Source organism: Eschrichtius robustus, chromosome 1 (genome assembly GCF_028021215.1).
Source record: "Eschrichtius robustus isolate mEscRob2 chromosome 1, mEscRob2.pri, whole genome shotgun sequence".
In the NCBI taxonomy this organism is placed as follows: Eukaryota; Metazoa; Chordata; class Mammalia; order Artiodactyla; family Eschrichtiidae; genus Eschrichtius; species Eschrichtius robustus.
The window spans coordinates 89,205,498-89,228,630 of NC_090824.1; positions in this window are offsets into that span (position 1 = coordinate 89,205,498).

A 23,133-nucleotide genomic window follows, 5' to 3' on the forward strand; every position below is an offset into this window, starting at 1 on the left:
CAGCACTTCATCTGAATCATAAATTGGAGGCTGTAGGCCCTGCAGGAGTGGATAATTATACCAGACACCACAACTGGCTGCCACCCCTGCTGTGATGTGAGTGATTCCTCAGGCACAAGGCTGTGTGTGGAGTCTGTGTACTGTGTCATTGTGTGTAGGTCTGTTCTGTGTGTGAACCTGTGTGTGGGTCTTGGGGTCTATGGGTGTGTGTCTGGGTGACATCCTCACTTCCGGCCTCTCCGGGATAGTGAGGCTCCTCCCCTTCCCCCCTGGAGCAGGGACCTGGCTTGCCACTCCACATCTGACACCGAGCGCTGGGGAGAAGCAAGCCAGGGTGCGGCCCAGCCCTCGGGGGAGCAGAGAGCCATTCCCTCACCCTCTGCAACCTGGCCCGGGGCCCAGGGCGCAGGGGAGCAGCAAGACCTGCCCTTGGCTGTAGCTGCCAGACGGTGCAGCGGCTAAGGGGCAGGGCCTCAGCTCACCCCGCCGTTGGGGTCCAGCAGGAGGTCCTCCCGGCAGGCCAGCCAGGCCTCGGCCTGGTCCAGCCCCTGCTGCAGCTTCTGCAATTGCCAGCTCCCCTCACAGCGCTCCCGGCGCAGGGCCCAGGCCTCCCTGAGTGCCCGTGGTCGACCGTCCAGCTCCTGCAGGCACTCTGTCATCTGGGGGGACGGGGCGCTGTGGGTGAGAGGCTCAGGCAGAGCCATGGGGTAGGGCAGGGCTGGAGTGCCCAGCAGAGGTGTCGAGGGAAGACCGTGAGGCCTGGACCCTCCCCGTCTCTGCCCCCCTCTCTCCGCCCCCTGCCTGGCCTTCTCCTCCCGCTCAGGGTTCCGAGGCCTTGGGTAACTGGGCTGTGTGCCCAGCCCCAGACCCATCTCTGTGCTCGTACCTCTCCAGGGACATGAAGTGGCCATTGTCCACCAGCTGCTGCCCTTCCTGCTGTACATTCTGGGCTTGATGGCAGTGCCCCTTGACTTGTTGCCCCAGCTCCTCAAGCAGCTCCAGGAGCCGCTCGGTCCCAGCCACATCCCCAGCCAGCTCCTCTGAGGACAGCAGCCCCTGCTTCTCCTGCGCCCATGCTCTGCGGGGCAGGGAGGGGAAGCTGCTGTCAGGGCCAGGAGGGCAGACGGGGGTGGGGGGCAGGGCATGAGCTGCATAGGGAGATGGGGACTATAGCCCCCCGAAGAGCTGGGGTGACCCCCGCCCTGCAGGGCAGAGCTGAGCCAACAGCCGGGGCAGGATGCCACCTACAGCAGTTCCCGACAGCGTCTGAGGAAGGCGTGGCCCTGGGCAGCCTCCTCCAGCTGCAACCCTGCTCCTGGACCTTCGCATTCAGGGTGGCCCAGGCCTCCTGCACCTCAGCCAGTTGCTTGGCCAGGTCCTCCTGAGCCACAGGGTGTAGCTGGCCCAGCTGGCAGGCCCCCATCGGCCCAGCTGGCAGGCCCACCTCCTTTTCCATCGCTGCCAGTTCCCTCTGCCGCCAGAACACAGGATCAGGCCTTACCCCCTGGCAGCCCGATGCCTGCTCCTCTTCAGGGAGCACCCATCCTCTTGAGAAGTCCGCCTCCACAGCCTGGGCATGCAGGCCCTCCCTTCCCACCTCTGGGGTCCCCTTACCCAGGGGAGCAGGGCAGACGGGCAGGCCGCGGGGCGTGGACCCTTACCTCCAGGCATCTGTGCTGTTGCTGCAGGGTCTGCACTGGCGCCGGGCTGCGGCCACAGGCATCTCTTGCCACCAGGGCCGCCGCCTCCTGCATCCAGCCCCGGAGCTCGGCTGCCGCCTGCTCAAAGCCACAGAGCTCACGGGCCATGGCCAGGTTCTGAGAGAGGAGGGAGGGCCTGCTCCGGCCAGGGTCCTCTCTCCCCGGAGATGTAGCCTCCCGGGCCACTTCCTTTTAAACAAGGAGGTCCATGGGGCTTGGTGACTCGTTCATGACCACCGGGTACAGGAAATGTCCCAGATGTGGCAGCTGCTCTGTGAATGTGTGATGTTACTGATGACGGGGTAGGGCCCTGGGGGATTCTGTGAGGAGAGGGTCTTCAGTGCCCAACTCATGCGAGGGGCAGAGGTGGGGGCTCGGAAGCAGGTGGGAATGAGTCCACCGGAGGGAGGAGGTTGCTTTGGGGGCATCTGGCCGAGATGAAGGGGGTCGCCTCAGGAGGCTGCCTGGCCAGGACGCTCAGAGGCGGCAGCCCTGGGCTGCAGGCTCTGTCAGGGGCTCGGGGACCTGGACTGCTTTTCTAGAAACTGCCAGCTGTGGCTGACAGCGAAGGCCGTGGAGAAACACTGAGGATGTCCTCAGCACACAGATCCACTCAGAGCATTTAGATGAGAAGAGTGAGTGGCTGGAGCGATCTTGCCCAGTTGGCGTGTGTGGTGAAGGACAAGAGACCAGCGGGGCCTGTGTCTTAATAAACCTGAAGCCTATGTTTGGAGGGGGCTTTGGGTGGGGGCGGGGGGCGGTCAGGAGCTGGCCAGACATGCTTCCTGTTTCTCCCTGGAGGTGTGAGCTGCACCAGGGGGAAACCAAATCGGTGGAGAGACTTGGAGAGGGCTGGAGGTGGAGGACTTTGCGACTTTTGGTCTGCTTGGCACTGGGAGTTGGAGGCAACCACCTTGCTCCACACACAGACACACAGACACACACACGGCGGCACTGCCTGTCCCTGGCCCAGGCAGAAGACACAGCTGTCCCAGCCCCTTGGCTGCCCCTGGCTGAGACTGGGGGCACCTACCTGTGTGCGGGCTTTCACTGCCCGGTCCAGTCTCTCCCAAGCGGCCTCAATGTGACTCCGCTGCCCTTGAATCTGGGGAGAGCACCTGGGTGCCGCCCATTCCAAGGAGGCTGCCTGCTTCCGCGGGGCCTGCACCTTGGCCTGTCCCAGGCTCTGGACTTCCTTTCTGAAAGCATCGAACTTCTCTTCCAGCACCTGCAGGGTGTAGGGCCAGGGAGGTCACTCTGCAGGTGGCGTCCAGCAGCTCTCAAAGCTAACGAAGGGCTCGGCAGTATCTGCCATTTCTGACGTCCCTTGGCCCTGCCTCTAGGACCACAGGGATCCTCCCAGAGCCCCCCACTTCCTGTGTGGCCCCCTCCCCCTTCTCTACCCTTGCGGGCCACTCAATCTACTCTCCTCCAGGTTTGCTCAGGAGTGACTCACCTTGACGGCCTCCAGGTCCTGCCCGTAGTCCTGGGACTCGGCAGTGGCCACCTTGCTCGCCAGCCAGGCGTCCAGGAGAGGGCCTCCCGCTCCAGTTGGTGGAGCTGCAGCTGCTCCCGAAGGCCTTGCTCCCTGCCCTCCGCTCTCTGCAACAGCCCCGAGTGGGTGTCCCTCACCGTGAGCATCAGGGCGAGCAACCTGGGGCTGCAGCAGGAAGGACAATCCGCCTGGAGCCCTTCCTCTCCAGGCTGGACCGGCCTCGCGCATCTGTAGGGAGAGCCCCTCCCTGCTCCTCCCTGCTCCTCCCTATTTGGGCCTGGCTCCAACTCACGTTTCTGGGTTCTGCCCGCTCTCGAGGAGGGCTGCTGTCTGCTGCAGCCTCTCGATGCGCATGCTGAACCTCTCCAGGTCTCTCCTGGTGGCCTCCAGCCACCGCAGAAAGGCCTGCGTGGCCTCGGTACTCTGGCCCATATCCTCGATGTCCCGTTCTTGAACACAGCCCCATTCTTCCAGCCAGGATTCTGCCTCTGGGAGCTGGGGTGACATAGAGGACAGGTTTCCCTGGGCGATGCCCTCCAGGGCTCCCAACTTTGAGTTCACGGTCTCGAGATTTAGAGCAGTGAGTGGTTCTCAACTTGGCTGATGGGGATCACCTGAGAGTTTTAACAACTCGCTATGCCTGGCTCTCACCCCTTAAGATTTGGATTTGGTCTGGAATAGAGCTGAGTGTCAGCACTTCTTAAAAGTTCCAGGTGATACTGATGTGAAGCACTGATTGAGAATCATTGGTTTAGAAAAAACAGCAAAATGAAACCAAACCAAACCCAGTGGGCTGTTTCCTGGGAAACATGCTGAAGGAAGATCTTGGGGGCAGGAGACAACTTAGTGGAGGTGACAGAAGATGCACAGAGAGCCCGGACCCCCACCTGGGGGTTACCTTCCAGCCCTGCCTACCCTCTGGGTGTCCTCATGACCAACCCCCGCCCTTTTGTGCCCCATCACACCCTCTCACCTCCATCAGGGACTGCTGGGCCTCCTGAGCCTGCTGCAGCCGCTGTCGCCTCTGCGCAGCCTCTGCCTGCAGGTGGCCCACGGCATCCTCCAGCTGCCGCGCCCGGGCAGCCGCGTCGCGGGCAGCAAAGTGCCCAGCCTGCACCAGCTCGCCCGCTCTGTGCCCACCGCCGCCCGGGTCAGAGCCTCGTGGCTGCTCATCTCAGTCTCCAGGTTCTGCAGAGCCGGAGGAAGACAGGGGATGCTCCTGGGTGCTCCTTGGGGGACCCAGAGTCGCCTCTCAAGCCCGGTGGGATCCCACAGCTGCCCCCAGAGAGAACCCTGCCCCTGCGACCAACAAAGAATCCAGGGGCCCCCAGAGCCTCCTGCAGGCAGAAGCTTCCAGCCCCAGAGGCAACTGACGACAGCCCCGCCCCCCCTCCCGCTGGGCCCACACCTGGCACTTCTGCTGCAGGCGCCGCAGGGAGCTAGGGCTCTGGCCGCAGTCCCGGGCGGCCATCAGGGGCAGCTTCTCCCGCACCCAGGCCATCTCCTCGTCGGCGTCCCTGAAGAACTGCAGGAGGAGGCTCCGGGCCTCCAGGGCTGTCCTGCGCTCCCGCAGGGGCACCCGCTGGCTCTCGAACCTGCAGCAGCGGAGGGCGGGCCCGGGGCAGGGGGCTCCCTGGTCGTCAGGATCAGGGCCACACTGTGACCCGCACACCAGCTCGCCCGCTCGGTGCCACTCACCGTGGGCAGGGAGGGCCCCGAGGAGCCGAGCCGGGGGGCAGAGGGGAGGGACAGGTTTACCTCTGAAGCAGCCGCTGGGCCTGCTCTTCCACGTCTTGGGCCAGGCAGTGGCCTTCCCGGACAAAAGGCCTGTGCGGCTCCGGCCTGCCTGTCCAGCTCTCCCTGAGCCCCCAGGAGCTCGTCCAGCCCAGGCTGCTCTGGGCCCCCGATGGGGGCTCTCAGTTTGAGCTCCACGGGCTCCAGCCACTTCTCCAGTTCCTCCACGCTCTGCCGGAGACGCAGGGCCTGGGGCAGAATGTGAGGTCGGCACGAGGGGGAGAGTCTAGAGCTGCATCCAGCCCGCTCCAGGGCCTCCTGTAGCTTGGCTGCCTTCCTCTGGCAGTTGGCCTGTAGCTCCTCCCAGAGTTCTCTCAGCTCCTGCAGCTGCTCCTGGATGGTCTCTGAGGATGTGTGGCCATCCCGCAGCAGCCTCTGCCCCTCCTACAGCCACAACATGGCACACACCTCATGGACTCAGGACTGCTGGTGTCAGGCCTGTCGTGTTGGCTCCAACCACCAGCCCCACAGCTGCAGAGTCTGTGTGCTAGCTGTGTGATCTTGGGCAAGTTCCTTAACCTCTCTGAGCTCATTTTCCTTATCCATGTAATGGAGATAACAATGGGTATTTTGTTTAAATGAGATCAAACATTTCAAATACTTAGCAGGGTACTTTATATCAGAGAGAGGCAGCCTGGGGTCTGGGCCTGCCCTTTGCAGGTGGAAGAGGGTAAATTTAAAAGGTGCTATACTTTGACTCCTACACGCACAGGACTGCTGGCTACATACCCTGACTCTGTCCTCTGATGTCTTTCCAAGAGAGCTGTTAAAACCATCACGCCGAAACACCATCTTTAAAATCCTTGAAAAGGCACTATTTTTGGGGAGGGTACCAAGGGAAGCCACTGCGCCTCACGGCCCTTTGGTGTTTAGCGCGGCATCTGTATGCAGAAAGCACTCGAAGGTCGGCCATCCACGGCTGTGATTCAGAGCCAGCTGCCAGGGCTCTGTGGGGTCACCCCCTGCTCTGGCCTGTAAGCCCATCCCTGGTCCCCAAGACCTCACTGTCTGCAGCCTTTGCTGGTGGTGTACACTCGTGTCCTGCTCGGCCTGGAGATTCTGCTGCTGCCGCAACTGTGCCTGCAGCCCGGCTGGGGCCTGCCAGCCCTCTTCCAGGACCACCAGGTTCTTCTCCCTCAGCCATGTGGCCACCTGGGCACTGGGAGGAACAGGCTCTGCTGCCTAGGGCTCTCCTTCCCCCTAACCTCTGGGCTGCCCCGAGGAAGAGCGGCTTGTTCCGGGGTCAGCCCCTCCTCTCACCACAACCACTCCCCACGGCGGCCAACCTCGTAGGAACCCTGCAGGGAAGCCTGCAGCTGCTCCTCCAGCTGGCGGTGACGGGTCCTGGCTTGCTCCAGGAGTGCCTCTTTCCTGCCGGAAGGAGGGTGTCAGGGGCCTCAGGTCTGCTCGCTGGGACCTGGAGCTGCTACGGGTGTGTGTGTGCGCACATGCAGGCACACACATGTGCATAGGTGTGCCCTTCCAGCCCAGGACAGCCTTTCTTGTGTATCAATATACCCTGAGTCTGTCTCCTCCTGCTGGGGCTGCCAAAGGGTGTGGAGGGCAGAGGAGATGCAGAGTCTTGATGGAATGAAAACAGCCCCCTAGAGGATGCCAGAAGCCTGAGAGGGAGGGGGTCAAGATGGCACTGTCCTGGGGGGCAGCCGGGCCTGCCAGGAACCACCTAAGGGGACTGGGGTGGGGGGCAGGGAGTGTTGACAGAGACCAGCAAACCAACATTTTCCATCTGTCAATCAAAGACCTCTGGTACCCAGGTGGGGTCCACCTGCAGGGAAGAGGAGGGGACGGCCGCCAGGGCACCAGCCCAGGAGCCACAAACACAGTGGGCCCTGGTGGGCTCTCTGGGAAGGACGGAGACCCCCACCAATCTGGGATCCAGCTTTTGGCCAAATCTGCCTTGATCTAAACGTCTGAGGGGCTGGACAAGGCAGCTGAACCAGATGGGCTTTTATGAGGAAAAAAGGCAGAGACTGGAGTCTCATAGCTGTGCCGGCTTCAGTTAAATGAGCATAAGAAATATGCCGACCCCCCTGAGTGCCAGGCACGACACCGGGACATCAAGGATTCCTTTCTCATCCTGACCACAACCCTAAGAGGCAGGTATTTTTATCCCCTCACTGTAGACATGAGACTCTGTGAGGAATCTGCCCCAAGTCCCGCTGTGAGAGGGCAGCACAGAAACTCAGCGCTGTCTGGCTAACAGCTGTGCTCTGGTATTGCCATTTCATGAGGTCGTCTCTCTTTTAGTTTCTTAAGCATGTGCTTCTTTTTAAAAGTCCCCTTTATCTCAGCTGAGTGACTGTGTGCTGTTTGACTCCATAACAGGTTGACACACTGTAGGGTCAGGAGCGCTGGGGCCCTGGCATCTGAACTCAGCCCTTGCACAAGCCTGGTGAGCCCAGGCTAAGGGATACAAGGGCAAGGGAAGAGCCTGATGCCTGTGCCAGCCCACCCACGGCTCCCGCAGCCAGAGCCAGAGGTACCTCAGGAGCATGGCCTGGCACCGGCCCAGGACACCCTGGGCCTCGGGCTGTCCACCCTGGTGCAGGCTGCGGGTGGAGGTTTCCAGCGCGCTGATCTTCTCCGCCTGTGCCTCCAGGTCTCGCTCGTGCATCTTCTGCTTCCACAGCAGGGTTTCCACGTCAAGCAAGGAGTCCTGGGAAGCGATACTGTCTACAGGGATGCCCCCTCCCAGTCCCAAGCTATCTACTCTCCTACCAAACACATCCCCCCAATCCCTCAAGGCTGTATCTGGCTTTAGGGCAGCGATTCTCAACCAGGAAAGGCATGGGGGATAAGGGTCAAGTGTTAGAATTTCCAGGGCAGGTGGAGCTCCTCCACATAACAGGGACACCCTCTCCTCTGCACTCCCAGTAAGGCTACGTCAGCACAGGAAACGGCCCCTGATCATTCTCTGAGGACCCCCCACGAGTCAGGCTTGCCTGCCACAGGGGTTGGGACAGTTGTGGGAAAAGCAAACCTCTGGGTGTAAGGAAGTGAGGAGGGCAGAGGAGAGAAGGGTGTTGGGAAGGAGGCAAGAATGCGTCAAGGGCCACAGGCTCACCCTCTGAGCTCCCACAGAGGGCCCAGCCCCAGATGCATAAGAACTGATAGCGATGGACGGGTAAGCCACCGCTCAGTGACTGACGTGCTTGAAGGTCGGGAGATGCCCTTGGCCTGGGGAGCTCTGGCAGCACTGGCTGGTTTGATCTCTAGTGCTGCCTTGGCAAACACTCCCTCACTCCTGCTGGGCACCTACCCCCAGACCCTCACTGGCTGGGCAGGCTTCCAGGCTGCAGAGCCAACTTTCCACCTGCTCCACAGAACTCAGAACCAGCTGTTGAGAAAGGAAAAGGCAAGAGGAAGTGAGCAGAGGGTCCAGTCACTGCAGGTGGAGTGACTCTGTTGGTGGCCCAGTGGGAAACCAGAGACCTGGGGCCTGGCTCCACAGAAGGAGTCCACAGCAGGCAAGATTCGCCGTGGGTGAGCTGAGTGGTAGGCGGTGGGCGGTGAGTGGTGGGAAAAGCCCCTGGCACGGCAGCCTCTCTGGCTCTGGCTTTGGCTTTGACGAGGGGCAGTGGGTTTAGTACAGGTCCCAGGGGCAGGTGCAGGATGGAGGCTGCTACCTGTAGCTCCAAGGCCTGATGCAGCTGGAGCTGGTGCTCCTGCCAGGCCCCTTCCAGGCTGTTCAGCTCCTGGTCTAAACCAGCCAGGGCCTGGCGGATGTCGGGGGTGGATGGGTGCCAGGCGGCAAGCAGTCGTTGCCCAGTGCTTCGGGCCAGGCTGATGCTGTCTGTTCGGGCATCCAGCTCGGCTTGTAAGAGGACTGGGCTCAGATCCCAGAGGCTGAGGCTTCCTGAGTGGGAGGGAAGAGGCCCAGTGGGAAGGAGGAGAGGTGGGGAAGACAACCGAGCGGGTTAGAGGGAAGAAGAGAAAGGCAGAGGTAGCCAATGCAGAAAGAACCCAAGAGAAAAGTGGGATCCCAGTAAGGGGGAGGCCAGAGAGGAGGCGAGATCCCAGGAAAGGCCTCAGGGTCTGGGCCGCTCACCTTGCACTCCTGGTGTTCCTCCAACATGCTCTGGACATCCGCAAGGCTGCTGGGGGTGCTCTGGGCATCCATCTCAGCTCGTAGCCTCTGGGCCCAGATCAGCAATTCCTGCAGCGTTGCCTGCCGCTTCTGAGCTTGGTGCAAGGCATCCAGCGACTCCTTCCTGCCATAGGGTTCATCAGCTAGTCCTAGGGCCTCTGAGCCCCTTTCCCCCACCAGTGCCTTCTGTCCCTGAATCCCCTCAGCCAAAGAAGGGCCCATGGGCTGGGAATTAATAGGGTGGCGATACAGATGGTTATTAGAAGGATGGAGACAGACTCTTAGGGAAGGGTGGGGATTGAGACGCTGCAGGGGATGGGTCAGCGAGAGCAGTGAGGGAAAGAGGCCTGGGGGTCTGTACCGCTTCTGGGCCCCACTCCGGAGCTGCCACCAGCTGCCCATCAGCGCCTGCTGCTTGCGGCTCAGGCTGTGGGCGGCCTCAGGGCTTCTCTGGCGGAAGCGGCCTACCTCATGCTCTACAGGCTGTGCGGGAAGCCAGCGTCAGCGGCTGGGGCAGGGAGGCAGGTGGTGCTCAGGGGAGCCCAGCCTGTGGTTGTACAGCTGAGTGGACCTGGCTGGCTCTTGGTCCCGAACACGCCCCCGCCCCGCCGCGTGCCTGCCCAGGGTCCCACGGAGGAGGTGCCCTGGGCCTGGGGCCACCCCCGCACCCAGCTGCACACCTCCACCTGGGCCTGGATGAGGCCTATTTCCTGCTCCAACTCCTCGCGTTTCCGCCTCAGCCTCTGCATGCTCTCCAGATCTTTCCCACAGTCCAGGGCCTGGACCAGGGTGGCCTGGGGAGGAAGGGGGCGTTATTATCAGCCTTTTCTCCAGCTCCTCCCTCACTGCTGGCCACAGGGTCGCTGGCCACAGGGTTTGTGTGTGGGAAGAAAGCACCCAGCCTGATTCCCTTCCCAGGGCCCTCCGCGGGCTGGAGCAGGCCGCTGGCCCTGACCACAGGTCCCTTCCTTCTGTGAGGGAGGAAGGTTCCCAGGAGAGACTTGGGGCTGGAGTTTCGCTGGCGGTAGCAACCTCCACGGGTGTGCTGCTTCCACGTGCATGGTCTCACTTGACCCTCGTTCCTTTGCAGGGAACTGAGGTGGGCTGGCCTGGGTGAGGCGGGAACCAGAGGGGCAGTAAGAACAGAGCCCTGTGCGTGCTCAGAACAGGGCGCCGCATGCTTCACAGGGGGCTTCTCAGGCTGCGTACAACTTCCCCACTCCCCTCTGCCAGCGTCTAGGCCAGGTTTCTCTGTGGCTGCTGACACAACCCTGGGGCAAACCACCCGGGGCAAACCTGGCCTTGCTCCGGGACAACAGAGGAAACGGTGGGGAGGGGGATGCTCTGGCCTCTGGACTCACAGTGCTTCTGCGAGAGAAAGGCGGCAGGTGGGCCAGCCTCCTAGAAGCAGATGGGGGCTTCTAGGTCCGGAGTTGACCGTGAGAACCGCTGGCAGACCCTCGGACGGCCCCCTGATGGGACCTGCCTCCAGGTACCCAGCTGAAGAGGAGAGGCGGGTGAGGGGTGGACGCGTTGGCTCCCTGGCTGCATCAGCAGTTCCACTGCTTACCTTCTCCCCGATCTGCTGAGTGAGGTCATCCAGCTTTTGGGACAACGTGCATATCTCTAGGGCCCCTTCAAGCTGCCGCTGGTACCAGAGCATGTTGCCATGGAAACTGTTCCACCTGATGGAGAGGGTGTAAGGCTGAGTCTGAGGTGACCCTCCAGCTCCCTCTCCCAGCCCCACTGCTTCCGGCTCTGGGACTGGCCTGTTGTTGAGCTGCTGTCACCGCTGGCAGGTGGTCTTGAGTTGCTCAGGGTCCTGGTTCTTGAACTGCAGGGACAAGTCACTGATGCTCCTGATGTGGGCATCATCCACCGTGTCCTGTGGGGGTGCAGGGGGAGGGCATCTGTGGCACCTGCTCCGAGCCCCTTCTTTGCACTGCATCAACACTTGGAGAGTGTGCTTGGGCCTGAGAGAGCTCGAGGAACTGCACATTTGGGGAGTTGAGGCAGCTGCTTCCTCTGCCACGGCCATCCCATCCCATCCCATGCCAGGTGCACCGAGTAAGATGCACCTGGGTCCTGTAGCCCAGGGTCATCTCTAAGGCTAGGAAATCTGCTCCCCAGGTCAGGACCAGGCAGGAGCGGGAGGGCAGGCACGCACTGATGAGCAGAAGCTTTTAAAGTTAAAATGCAGCTTCTCAGGATAAGAAAAGCAAAGTAAGGGGTTGAATGAAATGGTGAGTGCCAGCCTCCTTAGGTTTGGGTGTCCCTGTCCCTGGGAGTCACTGGGCTGAGGCTGCCACTGCTTAGACACTGGGTGGGGTTCACGGCTACACGGGGCTGGGGTCCCTGACAGTGGATGGACTGCAGGTGTCCTGCCCCAGTAAAAGCGCCTTGCACTGGTCTACATTTCCAAAGCGCTTCCCAATAGGTGTCTCACAGGTGCGCAGGGAAGGGGGTTTCTCTCTTTTATAGAAGCTGGAGCAGAGCTCAGAGACTAACCTGGTGAATTTATGGCAGAGCCAGGACTCAAACCCAACTCAAGTCTATCTAACACTCTTTCTCCTACAGCATCTGGCACAGTGGCTGTGAAATTCCACCGTTAGTAAAGGCCATCTTAGATTGGAGCACTGCAGCCTTTTAAAAAAGTCATATACTTACTTCAGGGGGTGAAGTTAGCATGTCTGGGCTCTTAATACATGATTGTGAATGCACTTGGCTAATTTCTTTCCTCTATACCGCATAAGAGAAATTGATTTTGGTGTGTGTATGAGTAGGGGGTGGGGAGGAGATGCAGAGTTCTGAGCAACTGCAGTTTATTGATTATCTACTACTCCCAGCCATACATGCATTTTTTAAAAAAAATTTTGAAATAATCATAGATGCACAGGAAATTGCACAAGTGTGTAATGAAGGCCCATGTACCTTTCCCCCAGCTTCCCCTGATGGTAACATCTTACATAACTATAGTGCAATATGAAAACCAGGACACTGACTTTGGTATAACTGTTAACTAGACTACAGACTTTATTCAGAGTTCAGCAGCTTTTACATGCATGCACCTGTGTGTGTGTGGGAAGGTATAGTTCTAGGCAGTTTTATCACATGTGTAGATTCCTGTAACCACCACCATACGTATATGCTCTCTTACCTATGAGGTAAGCAGTATCCCCATTTTAAAGATGAAGAAACTAAGGCTTGGTGAGGTGAGGGAGCCTGCCTAAGCGAGTTCCGGTCTTAAGCGCGGAGCTGACATGAGGGCCCACATCTGGCTCCAGAGCCCACGCGTGGCCACTGCTTCCTGATGTGGGATGCACTGGCAGGGCCCCCTTACCCCGGCCCAGACTCCTCGGAGCTTGCGGAGCCGCCTGTGGAGCTGCAGGCAGTGCTCAAGGTCCTGGCCCAGGTCGCCGATGTTCACCATCACCTCCTGTGGAGGCTGCGGGTCAAGAAGGCTGCACTCTGAGTGCCCAGCCCTGGGTGCACCCAGCCCCCAGGCACCCAGCTGCTGGGGCAGGGTTGGGGCAGGTGGCGACTTTGGGAACTTCCTGCCGGGGCTCCCTCCCGCATCTGTCAGTCCCGCAGTCCCACCCCCAGCTCTGTCCCTGCCCAGCTGGGTCTCACCATCTCCTGGATCCAGGCCTCTGCAACGTCCACTCTCTGCAGGAACTCCAGGAAGTTCCGCTTGTCCTCCAGGTCCTGGCCCCGGAGAGCCACCCCTGCTTCAGCTTCTCCCAGTGCCTGCGGCCTCTGGGAGACCTCTCCCACCAGAGGGTGGCTCTGTGCGAGGAGAGCCTCGCCCCCTGGGGAGAGAGGGGACACCAGGAGATGGTGCCTGTCGCTCTCTCTCCTGCTTTTTCTCCATCACAGGCTCCCCCTGCCTCAGACCTTTCGCCTTGGCCATCCTGGCATCCTCACTTTGGGGCAGGGTGGGGGCTGAGGGCCTGGCTGTTACCTTGGCAACACAGGTTATAATCTCATGGGCCTGGACCTCAGCCTCGAAGGCCTGGTGTTTCTGCACGTGCCTCCACTTATCTTTCAGGTCCCCAGGAGGGACCGGTTCTTTCAGCTGCTGGAGTCACTCCTGGATCCCGTCCTCGGCCTGGTGCGGGGGGGGGGGGGACATGAATCTCATGATGTTGATGCTGCCTCGTCCACAGAGACGTCCCACACGCCTGCCCTCAGCTGTGCCCAGGTAGCTGAGTGCTGGCCCAAGGGTGGGGCTGGGCAGTGCCTGGGAAATAAGACACAATGGTCTGAGCCCAGGAAGACAGCCCCAGGCCCAGATGGCCCCTCGGCCACACAAAGGGGCTGGCCAAGGAGCTTGGGTGGGACCTCATTTTGGAGGTGAGGCTCTCCTGCCCCGGGGCCCTGGACTTCTCTGCTCCCTCCCGATGCCTCTCTTTGCCCTGGCTCTGTGAGAGCTTAGAAAGCAGCGGGGTCTCCACACACAGGGTCTTCAAATCAAATGTCTGGGCTCCAGCATGGCCTCTGGGAAAGCCATTTAACTCTCCAAACTTTAGTATCCTCATCACAGGGCTGTGGCGAGGCCTGAACGAGCCCGTGAAGGTGGACGTCATCTGTAAACTGGCAAATGTGGCCCAAGTGGAAGGTACTGGGCTGGAGAGGCCCTCTGACATGGATGGCGGCCCTGATGAAGGCAGTCATCAGCAGGGAGGCGTGCAGGGTGTGTCCCCGGCTCTCCGCCAGCTCCTTCACCCGAGCCCGGCGCCCTAGCACGGTGCGGAGCAGGTCCTGCGCCCTGGGGCCCCCAAGCATCTTCACCTGCTCACACAGAGCCGCCTCCGGTGGGTGGGGTGGGGCTGGGGGGAACTCAGCTCTCGGTTCCTCATTCGGGGAGGCTGGAGCAGGGGCTGGCCCACAGGGGAGCCCCGCCTTCAGCCCTGCATGGCCCAAGGCTGGCCGGTCCTCCCAGCAAGCCAGAACCAGCCCCCAGCTCTCCCCCCACTGCCCCCGCTCCACTGCCCTGTGACTACGTGATCTGGAGCCATGTGGCCCCTGTGTCCCTGCAGTGTGGCCCACCTCATCCCAGGCCCTCCCGAGCCACACGTCTTACTCTGCTCAGTCAGCCCCAGCCAGGTGCCCCTAGCCCCCCAGGCCACCCCCGTACATCAGCATTACCTGTGGGTACACACCGAGCACCCACGTCCCCCGTTGAGAACTCTCCAAGTTCCCAGACTCCGACCACCTCACCTTGACCACGCCCAGCATCCCCCAAACCCATTCCCTTCTCCTCCTGGGCAGTCAGCACCTTCTGGAATGTCTCATGCTTGTGAATCACCTGCTCCACCTGTTCCACGGAGCTCCCCAGGGCACTGGTTCTCCAGAAGACCTGGCTCAGCCCACGGAATAGTCAAAGAGGCCATCAGGGACTGTCCAGACAGCCAGCCCCCCACCCCCATTTGCAGCCGTCTGGGTCGAAGCAGTGCACAGCCTCTGGGCTCCACATCAGGGAAAGGGCCAGAGCCCCAGGGAGCAAGAGAGCGAGTGGGGGAGAGGGCAGAGGGGAGAAGAGGGAGCGCTAGGAGGCTACGGGGTGAGGGCACCTGCCTCCCGGGCCGTGAGGGTCTCGTCCAGGTGGCCGCACTTTCTGAGGAAGAGCAGCTCCCGGTGCCTGGCCTGCAGCCTCTCCTGTTTCTGCTCCCAGGCCTGGAACACCTGCTCCTGTTTGTCCCGCAGGACTTGCAGCCCTTCCTGGACCTGGGCATGAGCACGTGGAGAGCCTGCACTCGGGAGAGCCGTATGGACGAGACGGAAGCGGGTCCCAAGGGAAGCGTCTGAGGAGAGGCCGGCGTGGCGCAGTGGGGTAGGCACAGGCTCAGTCGGGGTAGGCTGGGGGGAGGGCACCAGGAAAGAGGGGCCCACCTCCTCGATGGATGTCCCTGCAGCCAAAAGTGCCTGCTGGCCCTCCTGGGCAGCCTGCTGGTGCAGCTCCTCCTGGGCCTCCGGCACTGCCCGAAGCTGTCGGTGGGCGCTGAGCTTCAGCGGGCCACTGCCAGGCTCCTGGGCGATCTCCTCCACCTGCAGCTCCTGTCACACACAGGCGCCCAGGAGGTGCAATCCCGCACCTGGATCCCAAGGAGACGGAGGGAGGGAGTTGGGTGAGGGCTGGGCTGGGCGGCAGAGAACCAGCCTCTGAGGCACAACCGCAGCCTGCCTGGATCCACTCACACACTGAAGCGGCCCCGAGCTGTCCCAGCTCAGAGCCCAGGTGAGGTTCATGAGGCCTGTGGTCACCTCGTTGCTCCGTTGTTGTCCAACCCAATCCCCCCAGGTCTACTAAACTTCCACAGGTGCCAGACCAGCCTCCTCCTCGCCCTGCCCATGACTTCTCTCCACCCTAGGCTTTCCCTTGCCCCTCTTGCTTAGAAGTTCTTCTCCTTCCTTCCATCCCTTCCAAGCTCACGTGTTCATCAAGGGCCAAGGCCTTCTTTGCCTTGTGAAGCCTTCCCTGCCCCCCTGACCTCCTGACATCTCACTGCTTGCCTTGTCCTCTGAATCTCCAGTTTAATATTTACAAACACTCTTCTGTTGATTTGTGTACAAACACATGTTAGAGCTGGAGCGGCCTTGGATCCTTGTCCCAACACTTCATTGCACAGATGAAGAAAGGTAAATTGTACATCGTGTGTGAGGGAGTTTTGTAACCTTCAGACGCTCACACACGGTGGGTAACAAGCTAGGGGTAAGTGCCTTGCTCGAGCCCATGCTGCTAGAAAGTGGCAGAGTTGGGTCTCTAAACTCAAGCCTTTTTGCTGTGTTATAGTTTGGGTCTCCCTGTCTATCAGGCACTGGGATAAGGGGACTCCTAGGACACCCACAGCCAGGGCCCACTGTCCCAATCTAACTCTCTGGGGTATTAGGCTCATCCCCCCCCCAGCTAGATAGGCTCCCTGACGGCAGTGATTCCATCTTTCACAGGCTCTATATCACCTCCTCTCCCCACTCACAGCTCCTAGCAGAGAGCTAAACACAGATGTTAAAAAGATGCTGGCTAATCCAGAGGTCACTGTCTAGGACATTCAGATCTCCGGTTCTGGGCTTTCCTGGGCTGTTTCTCCTCCTGAGCTCTGGCTGGGACCTCTGCCTCCTAACTACACCATCACTCACCTGGGCTGGTGTTGACCCAAACCTAAGGAGTCACCGCTGCGTCCCCCGCGCTCAGCCCTCTGCCTGGCCAGACGGACACCCGCACATGCCCAGTGCTCTTCCTCCTCGTGTCCCCACTCGTCTTCCCTCCAGGGTTGGAGGGTCTCATTAGTGCATGCACACTCACGGTACAACACACACACACACACACACAGAGCCCGGGGAGGGAAGAGCCCTCACCGCTGCATGGAAGCCGGACAGGAGCCGTGCCCGCTCCAGCTGGGCCTGGCACTGCTCCACGTGCAGCTTCAGGGCCTCCCAAGCCTGCACCAGGGCCCGCTGCCTCTGCTGCACCGCTTGGGCCTGCAGCCCGGGCCCCAGCTTCTGCACCGTTCCTCCAGTCTCCAGCAGCTCCTGAAGCTGGGGGCAGGTTAGTGATAGGGAGGGAAGGGTCGTGTCCTCCTAGAGGCTGAAGGGCCTGCCTATCCCACAGCTCCCTCCCGGGGCCCTGCCCTCCATGCACAATGGGCCTGACGGGCGGCCCCGAGAGCCGGGAAAAGCTAGAGAGAAGATGGGCAGGCCTGAGGGGGCCTGCGGGGGAGAGGCAGCCAGACCTGGGCTCACCTGACGCTCAGTGCCCACGAGTTCACGCTCCAGCCCCGTGTCTCCTCAGCTGGGCCCCCAGCCCACACAGGTCCCGGGCCACACCACAGGGGAGGCTTGTGGCTTTCTCCCGAGGAAAGGAGATGGCCACGGGGATCAGGACTGGAGGGTGGGGCGCTGATCCACTTCTAGAAAGAACCCCCTTCCTCCTCCTGGGCTCACACCTGGACCTGGGTGAGGGCTTCCAACAGATCCCTGTGAACTTTGAGGGTGACCTCAGCATCTCGGAGCAGGCGGCCGCGGGCCTGGGTCAGCGCCCACAGCGCCAACCGGGCAGCGCTGCGCACAGGCGTGCGGGAGACGGGCAGCAGATCAGCTATTCACCCAGCACCTCGTTCCGCCCCCTCTGCTAGGCTGGTCAGCCCTCCTGCTCTCTGGGCTGCATCCAGGACTGGCCCAAATCTCCCCTTCTTAACCCCCTCTCCTGTCTGGCCCTGGCCCTGGAGCCTCTCTTTCTAGCTTTGCTTTTAATTCAGTCCTTTGCTGTTGTCACGCTCAGCACTTAACTGATTCCTGTGCTCTTTGATACTCCTTACATCTTGTGCCTTCGAGTCTCAATAAGTCAACCAGATTACAATCGTTCCTCTCCATTCCTCATTTAACTCAGTAAACTCTCCCTGAGCTCCTAAGGCTGGGTCAGGCTCTGCGCTAGGGGTTATGAACGAGGATGACCTTGCCTCAAAGCTCACAGGTTGGGGGAGGAGCCAAACCAGCCAGTGGGCAGCTAGGCAGTGTTCCCACAGCCCCTCCTCCAAGTCCTGGGAGCCAGAGGTTTGGAAAAGTGTCCCTGGGGGTCTGGGCAGGACTCTCCGACCTGCACCCGTGGCAGGCTCGGCTTCCCTGGAAGCATCCCGCTTTCCCGACACCTCAGGTGCAGACAGAGCCAGTGTGGCCCCGGGAGCACGTGCCCTCTAACAGTCCAGGACCTGCCTGCCCAGCACCCTCCCCCAAACCCATGCCCTGGGTCCGCTGGGCACTCACTGCAGATCCTGCTGCACCTGACGGGCCTTGGGGGCAGCGCTGTGCCCACATTCTAGCAGGCTCTCTGCCAGCTGCTGGCGGGTTGCCACCCGTTGGCCCCCCATCTCTACTTGGTGCTGAAACTTTGCAAACTTGGTGCAGAAGCGCTGAGGGGAGAGGGGAGTAGGTGACAGAGTGGCCCCTAGCTGGCGAGACAGCAAGCAGCCTGGGGAGTGAGGCACCTCAGTGACATCTGGACCATGGGGGGTTGGATGGCTGCAGGGCCTGCCCACTCTACCCAGAGGGCCTGTCCTCAGCCAGGGCTCATGACCCAGGGCGCCCTTCTCCACACAGCCCAGCCAGCCGCCTGCCCCCAGCGCCCTGCCTCGGGGCTGCCTCCCTGGCCCCGGCCTCCTCTCACCAGAGCGTCCTGGTAGTCCTCCCCAAGGCTCTCTCCTCCTCTGACTGCCTGCTTCTGGCTGGCCGGCCGGCCCTGCAGGTCCTCGGCCTCCCTCATGAACTCGTGCATCTTCAGGATCCCCTCCAGCTCCCGCTCCCTGTGGGGATAGCCCGTGGTTCCCCAGAAGTTAGCTGCCCACCCCCCTGGGGACAGCTGGCCCAGCCAAAACAGGTGACCTGAAGGAGGAGGTTATTCATGGTCTCTGTCCCAGCTTGAGGCTCTGGATTCAGGGAGAAGTAAACATAAGAAGGCCAGAATAGGGCAGGTGAGGGTGTGGATGTGGGGAAGAGATGGGGAGCCAGGGGCTGGGGGTCCAAGTTCCTGCCCAGTGGGCCCTCCCTGAGGAATTTACAGAAAGGAGAGCAGCACACAGCAAGGAACCATCTGCCATCTCCGTGGGCCTGGGGTCACGGGCTCCTTCTAACTCAGGGTTATGGCATGGAAACAGCCAACCGTGGCTAGGCCCCCTAAACCTGGGGAGGGGTACAGCGCCCCTCACCGTGTGGTTGCCAACTCCTGCAGTGCCCACAGCCGCTCCCGGAGCCTCTCCTGCACCACGCCCAGCTGCACAAGGGCCTCGGGGCCAGTGAGGGTTTGGGCTCTCTGGTCAAGCTCCTCCATGGAGCTCCAGTAAGAGCCAGTTCCTGTTGCAGGGCCTGCCAGCACGCAAGGCTCAGACTGGGTGACTCATTCATCTACCCACCCTCCTGTCCGTTCACCCACTGATCGCACGCCCATCCTTCTCCTCCTTCTACTCATCCACCCACCCCAACCCATCCGCTCACTCACGCACCCGTCATCCACCTACCCAACAGTGATGGGGTTCCTTACTGTTCCATGAAAGTGAAGACCCAGTCTGTGCCCACACAGGGCTCACTATTTAGCAGGGAAGGGTGAATGGTGGGTCATCTGGGCCAAGGAAGAGAGGCCACAGGGGGCGTGGGACTGGCCCCAGCATCGCAGTATAAAAAACGGATGGAGTTAAGCGAGCTGCCCAGGATGCCTGGGACGCTGAAGTTCCGTGAGGCCATGGCTACAGGCACGCCCCTTAGGAATGGCTCCCTGAAAGTCCTCAGTCAGGACCCTGAAACACTGACCACTAGGGCTATGTAGACAAAACGCCCAGACAGCAGGACACTTCAGTGACGAGAGGAACCAGGATCGCTGTGGGGTCAGGGCTTGTGGTTCTGAGAGACAGACTGCGGGAAGGAGGAGGGGGCTCCAGGCCTCCCGCGCTTTAATCAGGGATGCTCGTGAGGTAGGTCTCAGGCACGGTGTTTGGTTAACTCAAAGCGTGGTATTCAACGTGTGGGAGGAAGAAGGCTGTGGAAGACGTGGGGAGGGCTGGAACAGGTGACCCCCAAGAGAGGAGAAAAGTGCCAGGGGGAGGAGAAGAAGCAAGAAGAGAAGGCAGAGAAATCCTGAGGCCACAGGAGTGTGGACCACTACAGAGATGAAAGAAGGGGGATGGGCTCTTCGAAGGGGTGGTGTCTGAAGAAGGGGTGGGGAACTGGGGGTGAGCAGGGGGCCCTGCAGGATTTGGGTGGGGGTGGGGAAGGGGCTGGACAGTCTTCAGGAAGAAAGAGCGGGGCTCTGTGCCTCCGAGAAGCAGGATGTGCCCTTTGGGCGTGTGACACACCCCTTCCTCATGGCCCATCGTCACCCCAGTCCAGACCACGTGGGAGATGCTCAGGACACATTACCTCGTGCTTCTTGACGAGCCTGACCGTGGCTGTCTCGTCCCCGCCACAGTCCTGACTGCTCACCAGAGGCCACTTCTCCTCCACTCAGTCCTCCAGCTCTGATACGTCCAGGAAATACTATCAAGAATGGTGCCAACTCACCTTGACGATCTCAGATGGGACCCTCCATCACCCCTTGGGGACATCATGCCACTGCTCTCCAGCAGGCAGCAAAAAGAGGCTTCTTTGCCCATGGGGACCCAGCAGCCCCGGGCCCAGAGTTCTCACCACTGACCCAGCTCCCTGAGAGTTCCAGGTCCCACAGACCTCACTCGCGGAGGCTGCCCGACTTTGGCTACTTCCCCTGACCCCGTGCCCTCTGCATGCTACGCGCCTCACAGGCCTGCTCCGGCTCCGCCCAGCGGCCTTCCAGCTTCTGGCACTGCTCCACGATGTGCTGGGCCTGGGGGCGCCCTGAGGCTGCAAGGCTGCGGCCGGAGCGCAGCACCCGTCACACCTGTCCCTGGTGGGCTTCCACCTCCGCGCGGAGCTCCTGCCCCAGAACGGCACTAGCGGCTGTTGCCTCTGGGCTTCCCTTAGCCATGGGGTGCCCAGAACAGAGCCGTGGATGCGGCTCCAGGGCTCAGTCATGGCAAAACTTGCTGGCAGAGAAGGGCTGGGGGCAATCAGGCACCCCTGAGTAGCGGTGGAGGGCGTCTAGGGTCTGGGAATGGGACATCAGGGATCCTGGGAAGAAATGAGGACCGTTACCTCGTGCTTGCGGAGAAGACTATGGGCACCATCCAAGTATTTATCGGAGCCAGCGCTGGGTGCAGGCATATGCTCTGCCACCCAAGTGAGCTCCATGTCGCTCAGGTGGTGGAACCGGTACAGTTCAACGGAGGCCTGCAGCTGCAGTCACTGGGCGGCCAGACATCCCTGAAGGGACTCGAACCTGGGTGGAGGGAGCACATGGGGGATGCTGGGGACAGGTGAGGGGTCACGCTCAGTCCTTTTCTTGGCCCAGCCAGGGACCCATGAAGAAAGAGGTGGGGGTTAGGGAAGCCTCATCTGATGATGGGGAGGCAGCTGGAGAGGGCCCAGACCCCAGCTGAGACAGGCTGGGACTTGGGACCCTTTGCTGCAGTGCTGGCACCTGGACAAACGTCTCCTTGCGCAACAGAATACAAAGAAACTATAAGGGACTAAAAATAACTGCATGCATGCCCCATTGGGGCAAATTCTGGACAGAAGATATAAAAACACCAAAAAAGCCCAACTGCCACTCCTGAAGAGCCAAAGCAAGAGCAAAAACAGGGTGTCGGGGTCTTCCCTGGTGGCGCAGTGGTTGAGAATCTGCCTGCCAATGCAGGGGACACGGGTTCGAGCCCTGGTCTGGGAAGATCCCACATGCCTCAGAGCAACTAGGCCCGTGAGCCACAACTACTGAGCCTGCGCGTCTGGAGCCTGTGCTCCGCAACAAGAGAGGCCACGATAGTGACAGGCCCGCGCACCGCGATGAAGAGTGGCCCCCGCTTGCCGCAACTGGAGAAAGCCCTTGCACAGAAACGAAGACCCAACGCAGCCAAAAATAAATAAATAAATAAATAATAATTAAAAAAAAAACAAAAAAACCAAACAGGGTGTCAGGACAGAAGTAGGGTACAGCTCACGCCCTTTGCACTCACCACCACCAGAGGGGTGGGCAAAACACCTAAGCCACCGCTCCAGCCCGACAAGCTCATCCCTACTGAGTGAGCCGGCAAACAAGGGAACCTGTTGTTTGTTCTCGCTCCCCGCCTGCCTGCCGCAGCAGGGGCCCCAGTAAAGCCTTGCCTGAATTTCTCGTCTGGCCTCTAGTCAATTTCTATTGACGGGAATGACTCTACCCATAAGGGAAGGAGGCTTGGACAACCTCAGGGCCTGTAGCTGCCACCCTGCTGGGCTCCCTGGGTGAAACCACCCTCAGGTTCACATGGTGGCAATTACACACAATGGAGTGGAGACGGAACGAGCAGGCGAGTACCTCTGGAGGTACTTTTGGGTCTCCTCCACGATGGTCTGGGTATTGACCACCTGGTGGGCCTGGGGAATGAGGGCAGCCATCTTGCTGGCCAGTGCCTGGCTCTAGGCCTCCAGCTGATGGTGCCGTTTCTGCAGCCCCCGGCTTGAGCCCAGGTCCTGCCCCATTTCTGCACTCTGCAGGGCCCCCTCTAGCTGCTCCATCTTCTCCTTGGCTTCCTGGGGAGGGACGCCGGGTGCTGCATTAGGCTCTCCACATACAGGCTGGCAAGTGGCCTTTCTTGGGCTCTAAGGCTGCAGTGCTAGTAGCACACCAGATTCACTAACGGCCTTCTGGGGACCTCTCCCACTCCTAATCCGCACCTTCTCCCAGAGCCTCATGAACAGCCCTATCCCCTCACACTTCTTCCTCTCCGGGGGACTCAAGTTGTGCCGAGCACACATGGGTACACAGGAGGCAATCCTGGATTGGCCAGTGGTGGGTAAAGCCAGGGTCAACGGGCCGTAGGCCAGAGGCCTCCAAAGGCTGCAGGACTTCCCAGGGCCGCTCCAGAGTCAGCAGAACACCCCGACTCCTCCCCCTCCTTCCCGTCCTGTCTGTTCCCAGCCCAGCCCAGCTTCGGTCTCCCTCCTGTGTCCTGCCCTTCTCTTCAGCCAACCTGCAGCAGCCCCAGGAGCTGGTCCTGCTGCCGAGCCCGGTTCAACTCTTCCCACTTGCTGCTCAGGCCCTGAAGCCCGGCCTGCGTGTCCTCCTGGGCACGGGGCCTGCTGCTCAACAGCTCTCTCTTAACCTGCAGTGGGCGTCTTGTTGAGCTGCTGGTACCAGGAGGGGCCGTGGCGGGCTGGGCCCAGGGTGCAGCAGTGGCGGTGGTTGGCTGCGAGCTGCACGCCACATGCCACAAGGGCTCGAGCTGTCTGCGTAGCCCTAAATCTGTGGGCAGAGGTGGGAGCGCTTTCCTCTGACGCCTGCGAACAGTGTGGGGTGAGCAGGCACCGGATGGCTGGTGGGAGGGCTGCATTCAGGCAGAGGTGGCAGGCTGCCTCTTAGACCTGAGGGGAAGGGGTGACAGAAGCGTTCTGGGCTAGTTTGGGTGCCAAGACCAGGGGGTGCCTGCTGAGTGAAGGGGGAAACT